Source organism: Miscanthus floridulus, chromosome 2 (genome assembly GCF_019320115.1).
Source record: "Miscanthus floridulus cultivar M001 chromosome 2, ASM1932011v1, whole genome shotgun sequence".
Lineage (NCBI taxonomy): Eukaryota > Viridiplantae > Streptophyta > Magnoliopsida > Poales > Poaceae > Miscanthus > Miscanthus floridulus.
This window is the reverse complement of record NC_089581.1, coordinates 91,776,855-91,791,633: the sequence shown is the minus strand read 5'-3', so window position 1 is coordinate 91,791,633 and position 14,779 is coordinate 91,776,855. Positions and strand designations below refer to the sequence as shown.

At 39.6% G+C, this 14,779-nt stretch overlaps 1 pseudogene; it reads right to left on the bottom strand.

Annotated features, from left to right (window-relative positions):
- Nucleotides 1-12,728: 12,728 nt before the first annotated feature.
- LOC136536783 (uncharacterized) lies at nucleotides 12,729-14,289 on the bottom strand (annotated as a pseudogene).
- Between the last annotated feature and the right edge of the window lie 490 nt (nucleotides 14,290-14,779).

Sequence of the window (14,779 nt, the reverse complement as noted above, 5' to 3'; positions counted from 1 at the left end):
TATCTACTCATACACAAAGCATAAGCAAAGACTTCTTGATTGTCAAGCAAAGATCCGCCGCACGACCATTGAAAACAAACAAGACTACTTGCATCACGTCTAAATCCACCGCATGATACAAAACATGATAACAAGGTTGTCGGAACTTACGGAGGTCGACGGATCGATGATTCCTCTCGAAGAACTCGACGACACGACAAGAGGACTCGAAAGTTGGCACGGGGCCGGTTGTATTGATTTGGTTGTGAACCCCTTTTACAATGGTCGAGGGTCAATATTTATACCCTAGACAAAATGTGAGTCCTAGAGGACTACGATTTACAAAGGAACTTCTAAACAAACTTGGAAACTTACGATTCCTTACCCTAAACTTATAGATTCCTTTATTATTACAACTCTCATCTTTCCGATCGGTCTTGCCTGCCATCTTCTGTTTTCCTGAATGGAGTTACCGCCTTCTAGAGTAACCGACCGCACAAGCATTTAGCCGACCGCTTGTTTTGTTTGCCGAACACCCTTCTTCCCTCATGTGGGTCTACCTGTCATCTTCCAGAATCGACCAAAATCCAGTGTTAACACCTACATTAAAGCATATACTTAGTACTACAAAGTCTATTTTAACATAATTTCAAGTGCTTAAGCAATTTCCATAGTAAATTCACAAAGTTTCTTGATCACTTTTGTTGACATCATTTCATGTAACATAAGAAACACCTCATATGCAACATATGAATTGTATAAATAAAACATAAAATGCATTTATGCCTCAAGACTTGATAAATATGCTTGATGATGCTCATGATCAAAATTTTAGTTGCTTCTTAACATCTAGGATGCTATAGTTTTGGACACACCCGATGGAACTCTCGGTGTCGTAGGTCATGTGGAATCTCATTTTGGTCTATTTGGAGACAGTGTTAGTGTCGGTGCAAGATAGGTGCACAGTTTGCGCCAAACATACCATAGGCCTAGAAATCATTTTGGACGCACCCGATGGTACTCCTAGGTGACAAGGCTCAAGTGGATTCTCATTTTGGTATGTTTGGAGAAAGTGTTAGTGCCAATGCAAGATAGGTGCATGATTTACACCAAATGTATCATAGGCATAGAAATCGTTTTGGACGCACATGATGGTAAGGTGCTTGGCTTACACTGAACGTACAATAGGCTCAAAAATCGTTATGGATGGACCCGATAGAACTCCTAGGTGACATGGGTCTTGAGGAATCTCATTTTGGTTCATTTGGAGATAGTGTTAGTGTCGGTGCACCAAACATACCATAGGGTCAGAAATCATTTTGGACACACCTGATGGTACTCCTAGGTGACGAGGGTCAAGTGGATACTTGTTTCAGTCTATTTGGAGATAGTGCTAATCTTGACACAAGATAGGTGTATGGTTTACGCCAAACGTACCATAGGGTCAGAAATCATTTTGGACACACCTGATGGAACTCCTAGATAACGTGGATCTTTTAGAATCTTGTTTTAGTCCATTTGGAGATAGTGTTATTATTGGTTCAAGATAGGTGCAAGGTTTACGTCGAATGTACCATAGGCTCAGAAATCATTTTAGACACACCCGATGGAACTCCTAGATGACATGGCTCATGTGGAATCTTGTTTTGGTCCATTTGGAGATAGTGTTAGTGTCGGTATAAGATAGGTGCATTGTTTGTGCCAAATGTACCATAGGCTCATAAATCTTTTTGTTGCACTCGGTGGTAGGTGATGAGGCTCAAGTGGATGGTCGTTTTGGTCCGTTCGGAGATACTACTAATCTTTACCCAAGATAGGTGCACAGTTTGCGCCGAATATACCATAGGCTCGAAAATTAGTTTGGACACACCCGATGGAACTTCTAGGTGATGTTGATCATGTGGAATGTTGTTTTGGTCCATTTGGAGATAGTGTTAGTGTCGGTGCAAGATAGGTGCATGGTTTGCGCCAAACGTACCATGGGATCAGAAATCATTTTGGATGCACCCGATAGTATTCCTAGGTGACGAGCCTCAAGTGGAGCTCAGTTCGGTCCATTTGGAGATAGTGACAATCTTGACTTAAGATAGGTGTATGGTTAGCATTGAATGTACCATGGGCTTGAAAATCATTGTGGATGCACTCGATGGAACTCCTAGGTGACGTGGGTCTTGTGGAATCTCATTTTGGTCCATTTGGAGACAGTGTTAGTATCGGTGCAAGATAGGTGCTGGCTTTGCGCCAAACATACCATCGGGTCAGAAATCATTTTGGACACACCCGATGGTACTCCTAGGTGACAAGGCTTAAGTGAATGCTTGTTTTGGTTTGTTTGGAGATAGTGCTAATCTAGACGTAAGATTGGTTTGTGCTAAACATACCACAGCTCACAAATCATTTTTGATGCACCCGGTGGAACCCCTAGATGACGTGGGTCACATGGAATCTCATTTTGATCTATTTGGAGATAGTGTTGGTGTTGGTGCAAGATAGGTGCACGGTTTGTGCCAAACATACCATAGGCAAAGAAATCATTTTGGACGCACCCGATGGTACTCCTAGGTGACAAGGCTCAAGTGGATGCTCATTTCGTTTCATTTGGAGGTAGTGCTAATCTTTATGCAAGATAGGTGCATGGTTTGCGCTGAACGTACCATAGGCTCAGAAATTGGTTTGGATACACCCGATGGAACTCCTAGGTGACATGGGTCCTAAGGAATGTATTGCAGTCTGGGGTACAGTAGGCACGCTACAGGTTGAAGAAAACCTGCTTCAATGATATCCCTGCTGATTAGATCCCTATGACATCTCCTGTCCCATCTATGACCGATGCACAGTCGTGTGAACTTGTCAAAATTTGGTCTAGTGCTAAGAACAAGGTGTGTGTGAACCTATCGATTTCCTATGTAGTCTTGCTATGGTCTACTTGTGCTGCAGTCTAAGACAAATGAAGCTATAGGAAACATCTGAGAAGAATAAGTGAAACTATGCAAAAGTGAAGTACCACCAGTCTATAGGATCTCGCTCCTATGTTGTCCAGCTACAAACATTTGTAAGTGATGGTTAGGTTTTATTGTTACTCTTGCCTTTGTATAAATATAAATAGAAACTCATGTGCAATGTGAATAAAGGAGAACAAGAGGAAGGCCACAGAACATGGTCAAGGACTTGATTAACAACATGATGATCCAAGACTTGAACAACATGATGATCTAGGCCTTGAACAACATGGTCGATCTGATGAAGATGTTAATGCTATGGAAGTCTTCAAGGACTTCCATACTAGTACAATAAAGGGCCTGAGCGATGCTGTAAGAGTAGTAGTTGTAAGTACCATCATTTGCTTTCCTTGAAATCTACTAAATCCATTGCCATAAAAGAAGCAAACAAAGCAGGAGCATTGATGAGGACATCACTTCTTCGAATGAAACCATTGATCCTCCAAACAATATGCAAGGTCCAATGACCTAAGCTCGAATGCGCTAGCCAAATTTAGAGGTGAGCTCGTTCTTAAGCGATCCTTTTCATACTTTTGAGAATAGACTCTTACCTAATGATGTTATATTACTTAGGAACATTGGAGAGGGTCATGAGAAACTTCGAGGAAGATGTGGAGGCAAATATGACCAGCAAGGATGTCTAACAAAAGCCGGAGGCCCGGTCCAACATGAATTCGAGTCTGCCTCGACCTCCAGGACTAGTCTGCCATAAACTGGTCACCCAAGACACGTCTAGACTCCATTTTCAACGATCCATATATGGATGGAAAGATAATTTCATAAGGAAACCAATGGAAGTGGTCCCACATCAAAATCCCTTCAGGATCAACGGGAATCGTCGAAACAAGTCAGCATCTAGAATCTGTCAGTGTGCTGCGTCACCGTATTTGATCCAATGGGCCGTGTATCGTCTTTGAGCCCGTTAGGGGGGCACGTCCAGGGTAGGCGATGACTCTAAGACCTTATAATCATACGCCGCTGCCGTTGTTAGGTTTGGGTTTTGCTTAGATCATTCTGTCCGCTGACAGTCATCGTTCATCGGTTTGTGAGACCCCACTTTGAGAACTTAACATTTGTAGTTTGTCCCATACTTTGAGCTACGTACTTTTGAGTTCTTGCTTGTGTTCTTTGTTTCATAGGCTAGGATTAGCCATCTTGGTGGGGTCAACCAGATTGGTGACATAGTTGATAACTAGAGGAGTTTGTGGTGCTAAGATTGCAGGGTTGGGGTCTTTCGATCTGAAGCTAGATTGGTGTGTCATGCTCCACCTAAAATGATAGTTATCTTGGCGAAGCTAAGGACGGATAGATGCAAAAAAAATTGCTAACAATTTTCTTATAAAAAATGCGTCAATTCGAGTTCGTATGCAAAAGTTATGGCTGTTTTAAGAACGGACTCCGAAATATAGGACAAAACAAGAACAATGCACACAAAATTGATCATAGCGGCTAGGGTTTGATGCAAACAATGGGGGAAACACACGAACTAGACTCTAACACAACCTAACCAGCAACAAGACCTCGACCAGGACACAAAGTCAACACGACGGACTCAGAAACTGAAATATGGAAAGGCTATGGTGCGAAAGGTTCTTGGACAGGAAAAATGAGTATGACACTAGACTATGGGACAAATGAAAAACACTAAAAAACTAGGGGATGGATGTGAACCTGATGGTATACCTTAGCTCTAAATACGACTTGATGGGGACATGATTCTTGATCTTCTATCAGGTTGAAGATAACTATCATTTTAGGTGGAGCACGACACACCGATTCAGCTTCAGATTGAAAGACCTGAACCCTGCAATCTTAACACCACAACTCCTTTGGTTATCAACCGTGTCACCAATCCAGATGACCTTGCCAAGAAGGCTAATCCCTGCCTATGAAACAAAGAACACAAGCAATAACTCAAAAGTACGCAGCTCAAAGTATGGGACAAACTGTAGATGTATGTAAATGGGCAGCATATGATTATAAAGATCTTAGGGTCATTGCCTACCCTAGACACACCCCCCTAATGGGCTCAAAGATGATACATGACCAATTGGACCAAATATAGGGACACAGCACCCTGATAGATTCTGGATGTTGACTTGTTTTGATGATTTCTGTTGATTCTGAAGGGATTTTGATATGAGACCACTTTCATTGGTTTCCGTATGAAATTATCTTTCCATCCATATGTGGATCATCAAAAACAGAGTCTAGACATGTCCTGGGTGACCAATTTATGGTAGACTAGTCCTAGAGGCCGAGGCAGACTCAAATTCATGTTGGACTGGGCCTCTGGCTTGTGTTGGACATCCTTGCTGGTCATCTTTGCCTCCATCTCTTTCTCCAAGTTTCTAATGACCCTCTTCAATGTTTCTAAGAAATATAATATCATTAGGTAGTAGTCTATTCTCAAAAGTATGAAAAGGATAGCTTAAGAACGAGCTCACCTCTAAATTTAGCTGGCGCATTCGAGCTCGGGTCATTAGACCTTGCATATTGTTTGGAGGATCAGCTGGTGCATCCGAAGGAGTGATGTCCTCATTAAGCCTAATCACTACAATATGATACCCCCTTTTACAACACATGTATGTGTTGCTAAAAGTCAATATATACGTTGGTGGGATCTATACCAACGCATTAATTATGCGTTTCTAGAAATGGCTGCAAGGGTTTGTTGCAACACTTATATATGCATTGGTAACACATGGGAATAACCGTTGCAAACTTGCAAAGGATATTTATGAGATATGGCAATGCTTACATGTGTTTGTACCAATCATGAATGAATGACTTCTATAGATCGCATCAACATATAGACTTGGATTGCTGTAATGCCTATATGCGTAGCTAGGATTAAACAACCAATAAAAAATATTGGAAATTATTTCAATTTGGGGCCAAATAAAGAGATGACACACATGCAATTTAATTGGGAAATTAGAGACCATCTCACACATGAGAAATAACAACAGTAAGCCATATATTAAAAGCAATTTTTGCATTACAATAAGTACCAACCACGTAATCCATGGAATATTATTTTATTCAGAACACATATTCACATATGCAAATAAAGTATAAAACACAAAGAAGTCATATAGAATGCCACCAACTGTCTAGCCCTCCATTATTCTCATGTCCATCCCTCCGTTCTCATATTCAGTCTATCTCATCCATTTATCTTCTCAAGCTACAATGAAAATTGGAGTATGTTAATGCAACATTTAGGATAAATAAAATTTAATGGGGCAATAGGATAACACTATACAAATGTTGAAGGCCATGCTATAGAAGCTTTGGTTACATCTCCAATAACCTTGTAATTCTTGTATGGTCGTACCAATGGTTCATCTGGTGCCAATGCAATACTAACACGCACCATCAAAAATTCTTTGCCTAGCTGAACACCCTTAATTTTCTGTGTTGGATCACAACTTACTACTGTAGCAAAGGCAACATCCTTGCTATGGTTTTTCATGCTCTTTAAGAATACTTTTGTGCCAACCTAGTTCACATATAAAATTATGTGAACAAATAAGAACACAATGGAAACACAGTACAAACACTAATTAGATACTCATACCATCAATAAATTGGCAGCCGGCGAATTTTGAGTACCATGCTGATATTTCTACAAAATTATATTACGTGGAATATTAGTTTGTAGTTACATGAATTGTTAGAAAATATAAAATAGAAATTCTTTGTGGAAGATGTGTCTTATACATTAGAAAGTACAGCTGCACTAGCTCCTGTTGACATCTTCTTATTCTGGAGCAGATAAAAAGTAACAGCAGGTTAGCTAATAATTTGAAATTTGTATATAACATCATTATAATGCTAAGAGATTATTTACCTGGAAATAAGATGCTTCGTGATTTGAGTAATTGGAAGATATTTCCTGGTCCACAACCTGTAATATATGCTAGTTTGATTACAACACTCTGGTCATCAATTTAATAAAATTCATATAACAAAATAAATGACATTGATCACCTTGGCTGCAGTATACTTGTTTTTGTCCAATCTTATATCATTTTGGTTTGATTTGGCCTATAATAAAATCATAAATAGTAGTCAATCTCTGCAAAGTATGGGCTGCTAGAAATAAGTATATGGATTTTTTTCCCATACAAAATTAAGTATATGAATTAACCTTATGCGCAACAGAAACTTTATTGGCTTGTACTATTTTTTCATGGTGGGCATTAGCTTCCTTGCTCTCGAGTTAGATACAACAAACAATCAGAATTGGTGACTTTTAGTACTATACAATGGTAACAAAATAAAATTGAATTATTGAACCATAAATCTAGTATAAATGAATTTGCATGTTATATGATGTCAAGGTGTACTAAAATCTCTTTTTCTAGAACGACACACAAGTTAGGAGATTTGAAAGCAATAAATGTAGCATTGGTATCCACAAATACAAACACAATGAATTGCTTTCATCCATGTTAAGTTATGTGCACTAACCTTATCTTCAGTAGAATAATATTTGTAGTGTGGCCACTCAACATTAGTAGTTTGCTCCCTCTTAATGGAAAAGAATAACTAATTTTTTTACACAAATCTGGTTGGAAAATCATGCCCATTCAATCATTCCGTTATACAATTCAATTGATCAACCATGCTAAATTCTTCAATTCAAGGGTCACTATATACTCGCTATTGAGAGACAAAAGATAATGCATTAGAAATAATTATTCAAAAAATAATTTTATAGAAAAGATTATGTTCTGTTAATGCTTCTTAGAGACACATACTTTTTGTTTTGAATTTGGCACATTAGTAGAAGATCCATCTTGCAATGGATCATCTAAACATTCCTGTGACAAGAAATCAAAATTTTAGTACATAAAATTGTAACACCCTAGTGTTAAGCTTTGCATTTGACATTTGCATTTCATGAGCACAAGCATCATCCAAGCATTTGTGAACATGAGCATATGAAATTTCAACACATTCTTATACATTGTCACATGAAATGTTGATTTATATATATGCTTATGCTTGCAATCATGTATGACCAATGTATGAGATGGTTGTGAGGTCATGAAAACACCTTAGACACATCTATAATGATAAATGGAACAATGTTTGTATTCATGGCATAGGCCAAATTTACTTCTAAGTGTTGGTTTCATTTGAAATGTCATTTTCATGATGCTAGTTTGACTAAAGTTGAACAGTAGCTTAGATTGTTTGCATGGCTGTGTGACCTAAATAAAAGTTGTAGTACGTAACTAGGGTAACAAATTTTATTTTTGGGTCAAGGTCTAATTTAGTGCATAGCATGCTAAAAAATAGCTCACAATTATCTACAAAATGTTGTTACCTCCATCTGACTTAGGAAAATTTCTAAGTGTTGAAACTATTTCTAGTTTCAAAGTACCTCACTTTGGAGCAATGTAGTTTGTTAACCATTGAGAATTAGATGATGGTTCTTAAAGCAAAGTTGGAGATCTCATGTAGCTCTAGAATTGTAATTAAGGAAGTTTTTGCTAAATCGTAACGGATTAGGAGTTATGGGATCACAAAGTCACGCTGTCAGTCGTCTTTTACCGGCCTAAATCGACGCTGCACGCGCAAGCTAGTGGCTAACCGGCCATAGGTCGTGGCCATCACATGGTGGTTGTACACCGGCATTTTCTCGGCCAGTTAGGCTAGAGCAAGCACATAAGCGCCACCCACTCACCGCTCGCTCTCGCCTTCTCCCGCTCGCTCTGCCTCGCCAAAGCGCCACGCTGAGCTCGCTGTGCGCCACCGCAGCCGCTCACCGCTGACGTAGCCTCGCCAACTGATTTGTCTTAACCACAGCTGCTCCACCATCACCTCCACCTCCTTGAGCCACTAGCATCACCTATCGACCCTAGGTATAGCGGCATTTAGCCTCGCCGTAGCCGCCGTCATCACCAGAGCACCGCCGTGCTCGCGGCTCACCGTGGCCCGGCCATTCCACCGCACCTCTTGCCTCCAGCTTCTCTAGTTTAGCACCATGCTAGAGTCTAGATGCTTAGGTTGGATCTAGGGGTGACGCCACTGCTTAACTACGCTAAAATGAGTCGCCGCTCCATGCGCGACCACCATGGTCGCCGTGGCACTCGAGCTCGCCACCGCTGAGTTAGTTCACCGTCTCCCTCCTTTCTCTCATGTCTTGGGTCAAGTAACCCTAGACCTAGCTAGTGGCATGATGGAGACCCCCCTTGCATTGCCATCTAGCCAGAACAGTGAGAGCACCACTGTGCTCCATGCACCACCGCAAGCCATGCACGCGACCAAGCTCACGGACGCCACTTTGAGCCCTCACCTACACCATGTAGCTTTGCTAGGTCACCAGGATAGAGTAGCCATCCTCGCCTGAGTGTGCCATAGATAGAGATGGCCAGCGTACTGCTACCTGACCTCCACCATCCACCATGGCTGCCATCGAGCTTGCTCTGACGAGCCACCGAGCCAACTAAGCCTACCAGTCGATGCGCGGGGGTGAGAAGAGCGCAACGGTGAAGACGCTACTGCCAAAGACCTCACCATTGGTGAGTTCTTGCCAGTCAGTGCCATCCCCTGTCTTGGTCTCGCTGACGGGTGGGTCCCGTTGACCACGGGCCCTAGCTGTCAGCCTATGTGATGTTTTGATTTTCTAATTTATTTTTCTAGATTTGAATGCATATTTGAAAAATTCATATCTCAAGCTAGGAGTGTCCAATTTTGGTCAACCAAATTTTGTTGGATTCCTGATGAAGTGTAGTATTTGATAAAAATATGAAATATACTGTTTAGGGTACTTTTCTAGGAGAATTCAATTGAGCAAGATAAGTGCTTTTAAAGTAGTGTATATCTTGTAAAATGCATAACTTGAGCTAGAAAGGTGATAAAGTTGTGATTCCAATTTTGCTAGTCTTGTGTTGACATGCTCTAGCTAGGAAAAATACTAAACCTACAGTTAGCATACTTGAAATATGGTCTTCATATTTAATCCTAATTAGTTGCTAGATTCTAGTGAAATTAATTGGGGTAAAAATACATAACATATGATCATGCAAATTTTTACACAGTATTCTTATGTTTGGAGGAATGTAAGAAAAATAGTAAATCTGTTGTTTGGCACTTTTCACTATGCAAAACTATTTTTGCTAAAATAAGCCTATATAACTTGTTATTTTTGTAGAGATAGTTATACTTATCCAAATGGAATGAAATTTGTACATTAGACTATTAATGTCATATGTGAGCTACTGTAATTTGCTTAGAATTTATTGAGCTTTGAAAATATTTATCCTTTAAATCCCCTTATTATCTAAGGAAATTAATAAATGGATATAAATAATTTAGTTATGTTTAACCATGATGTTTTCTATGGTGCTTGTGATGCATATGGTCTATTGATGTTATTAGTTAAGCTTAGAAGTAATTGGTTGTATGCAACTAGTTAATTATCGCTTTATAATTCAACTAGATGGCTGCATGTATAGTTTTTGTTGTGATGATGATTTCACGATGATAATGATCTTTTCTGTAAAGATGGTTAATAACAAAGTTGTATATAACTTACCGATCTACCCTATGTTAAATGTTCATAGTCATAGGCCATATGGTTTAAGAATTATGGTTGTTAGAAGTCTGCTGTCAGAAATGCTTGCTCTCTGGATAGATCAGAAGGATTGGTTTGTTTGACAAAGATAACTGCTAAATCACATTAAGATGATTAGAAGAAAGTTGTAGGCAATTTCATAAGCTTTCCAGAATGTACATAAACATATTATTTTGATGTGTATAACTCCAGTTATGGTCAAAACATGTGGCTGCTATCTTGTAGTCCAGAAAAGTGCTTAGATGATAAATTGTTTGGTTACTAGGGAAGAGATATACACCTACTCAGTAAAAGAAAATGTGACTTGTTACCCCTTAATGCAATGCTGTTGAAAACACTTATAAGGATGCATTCATCACATCGTATCATATTATACATGTCATCATATATGCATTTGTGATATCTTATTTCATGCTCATACATGTAGGATCGTCTAAAGAGATAACTTTTTTGGAGTTCAACGAGGAAGAAGAGGAGGATCAGCAGGAGATGCCTTAGGACATAGCTCTAGGAGAAGAGGAGCAAACTCTCGAGGATCTCCCTAAGTGCCTAGATCACCGGCCAACCTCTTTCCTCAAAGGCAAGCCCTAGAGCATTCTAAGTCTCCTATGTTTTACAAAATATCACTTGAGTCCTTTTATGTTTGATGGATTAGGTTATAAGGGTTGTTTGGAAACACTTGATGCATAGAACTACCTTGTCAAGTTACATATACCTTTAACCCTATGTAGGTCTAGGATCGAATATATGCTTAGCCATGCTTAGATCAGTAGAAATTAGGTGATTTCCTGTCACCTATGTGATATAGGTGGATATCGAAGCACAGTTAGCTATATTTGCTATCGTCGAAAAGAACCATGGGGTAATATAAATGGAGGCCGGGTAGAGTCTATCTATAGTTTGACTCATGTGATTCTGTCTATGTCGGTTAAGGACTATACCATTGTTGGCACTTCTAACAAGATTGAACGCATGCCTCTCACTTAGCTGGCCAGATAACTTGTTCTGATCATGAAGCCAAGTAGCTCAACTCAGGCCGGGCCCCCTTCTATTAGAGTGCACACTCTAGATGGTAGTAACGATGTGCGGGGAGCCAAACATGAGCCCAAGGGCAGACTAGGCCTGAACGTCCTAGCAACTGGTTGTCCCTGATTGTGCGGCACTAGACATGCCCACAAAATGTGGACATGAGTTGTACCAAAGGTGACCTAAGGTGATTGTTGATCTGATCTGCCTAGGTTTGTGTTTGGAATAAATTCTTAGTTGGTTGAAATCGATTCGAATCGCCATCTCTCTCGGACAGTGAGAAACTTGACTAGCTCCAATATCATAGTAACTGCATTATGAAATGATGGTTATGATGAACATGGAATTACTACACCAGCTATGGTTACTATTGTATGCTACTAAATGATATACCACATGTTTGGCATAGGTTAGTTGCTAATATAGAGATGAATAGCTATAATTAACTTGGTGACCGAATTATAACTGTATACTTGAATTGGTAAGCTTTTTTAAGCCAAATGTTGTCAACCTAGCTCCACTTATAAAGCCTTGCATAATCCTTGGAGTCACTTGATTTTTGGTTTATGACGGGTAAGTCTAGCTGAGTACCTTCTCGTACTCAGGGTTTTATTCCGATTGTTGCAGATGGTATAGTTTATCATAGCTATTGCAAGAACTGCTTCTGTCCCACCATGGATGAGGGTGAGCCCTAGGCAGGCATCTCTTATTAATACTTCTCATATGCTTTTGTGGATGTGATCATGAGCTGGCACTGTATTTGAACTATGACGACAGATGTTAGTTTCAAACTTTAGTTTGTTTCTGCTACTATTTTACTGAAGTTGGTTTGTAATAACCTTAATTAATAATCTGATGGATGAACTATATTTGTGAACTTTATGTAACATGTGATATATATGTTGAATCATGTACGATCTTGGTTGTATGTTGATGGTTAATTGAGACCCTTCATGGTACTCGATGGACTACCAGGTTTATATGGGCTCAAGTATGAGAATTGGACCACTTGCGAGCTGCCATTGTACTTGTGCTCTTATAAATTGGTCAGTTCTGCTACAAAAATGATTACTGTAGAGATTATGTAAATTTACCTGTTGGAAATGTCTTCGTTCCAAGATTTTTGTCTTCTATTGTAATTCTAGTATTGTAGCATCTTGATTTTGGACATGACATCCAAACTTTTCCATTTGAAGTCTTAGAGATACAACATCTTCACTCGATTTGTCATCCAACGATGTCATATTTATATTCTTAAGGCGCTTTGAAGTTGATAGGTCAAAAACTTGATTAGGATTTGGAACAAGTCCCAAGCCATGCACTGACTAGGCTTCTCTTCTCCTAGTACTCTATTTAGTGCATCTCCTCTCCATGCAACCTTTCCTTGTCTAGTGTTTGCTAAATCTAGTTGCTGCCCTATGAGTTTCTTCAAAACACCCTATTTATAGCCATAATATGAATCAAATAAATTTGTAAAGGTAGTAGAATAAAAAAACAAAGTTGAGCATTCATAATTAAATTACCACATGTGCATTCATGTCCTTATCGCTTTTAGTCTTGTGTGTACAAATATACAAAACAACCCTATCAGGGTATTTCTTTTCATGATCTTTTTCCTTCAGTTGAACATGAAAATTAATATCAAGGACATGATAATTATTATATCATATTTATGAATGTAGCTAGAGGTGTACACACAATTAGAGTGGTAAGAATATTACCCACTCCTCTCTATTTCGAGCAAAACTCTTTGTTCTAGCAGTATGGGTTGACTTCTTCTTTGTACAGTTTATCCTATTTGCCTCACTTATATCCTATCCCAAAATAACAAATACAAAGAAAAGCATTTAAGTTATGCAGAATTTTTGGAAAATTTAGTATGCATTGAGAACCACATAAATCCAACAATATGTAGGTACCTATGATTTCTAGGTCATCTAGTTATTGACAAGTGCAACCTACTGGTTAGCAATTACACTAGGTGGCACATTACTACAAATTAGCTTCCATGCTCTTGTGCACATCAAAATAAATTGATTTTAGATTTGACTTGTGTTGCCTACATCTCTCTCTAAGGGTTCGCATTATCCATTTTTTCATGCATAAAGGGTAAAGAAATCTCATCTGCACACAAATAGCAGAGGGCATATGGTTAAAATTAGAAGTTAGATATTAAAATTTAGCAAATAATATTTTCTAATGACCACCAGAATTGCATACATTTACTTGCTTAAGTATATCCTTCTTATTTTTTCTTCGTTGGTGTTTCTTTCTTTCTTTCCTATTAGAAGTCTCCCGTCCTTGTAGCTCAAGCTACACAAGCACCCATTTCTAGCCACTGTGCCAAGAAATTTTCCTACAAACCCAGCTTCTACTCCAATTGGCTGATCAAGTTCATTACATGCAACCACAATTCTATGACCTTTAGGAAGGCTCCAAATATCTTTTAGTTTGGTCTTCCCATGCTTTACTCTACCTTTAGTTTCATCTACACTACTACAGAAAGCTAGTCACCACTGGCTCCAGAACCCCCATTACCAATGGTTTTGGCCCCATTGGTGTAAGTCGGTGGTGATCGGCGACCATTATCTCCACTGGTGGAGAGCCAACAATGATGGTATTTTACCACCATCTGTCCGACATACCATACGGCGGTCGCAGAATGTTACCACCGCTGGATCGTTGTATCATCTGGCAATGATGATGTGTCCTTTGATGCTGGCTTGGTGTACCATCTAGCAGTTATGATGCATCCATAGATGCTGGCCTAGCGTATAGTCTAGTGGTAATGTTGAGCCCATCAATGTTGGCCTAGCATACCATCTAGCGGTGATGTTCCATCCATCGATGTTGGCTCGGCATACCATCCGATGGTGATGATGCGTCCAACGATGTCGGCTCGGCCTACCATCTAGTGGTGATGATGCTCCAATGACCTAGTCTAGCGTACGATTCGGCGGTGATGGTGCACCTATCATCACTAGGCCAGCATACCAACCAACGGTGGCTATAGACCTATCAACACTGGTTTGGCATACCACCCAGCTATGATGACATGAACATCAACATCGATCCAATGTACCATCTGGCTATGATGACGAGAGCATTAATGTCAGACTAGTGTACCATTTGGTGGTGATTTAGGTGCCAGCGCACGTGGTCAGGGCTCCCTCTAGTGGTA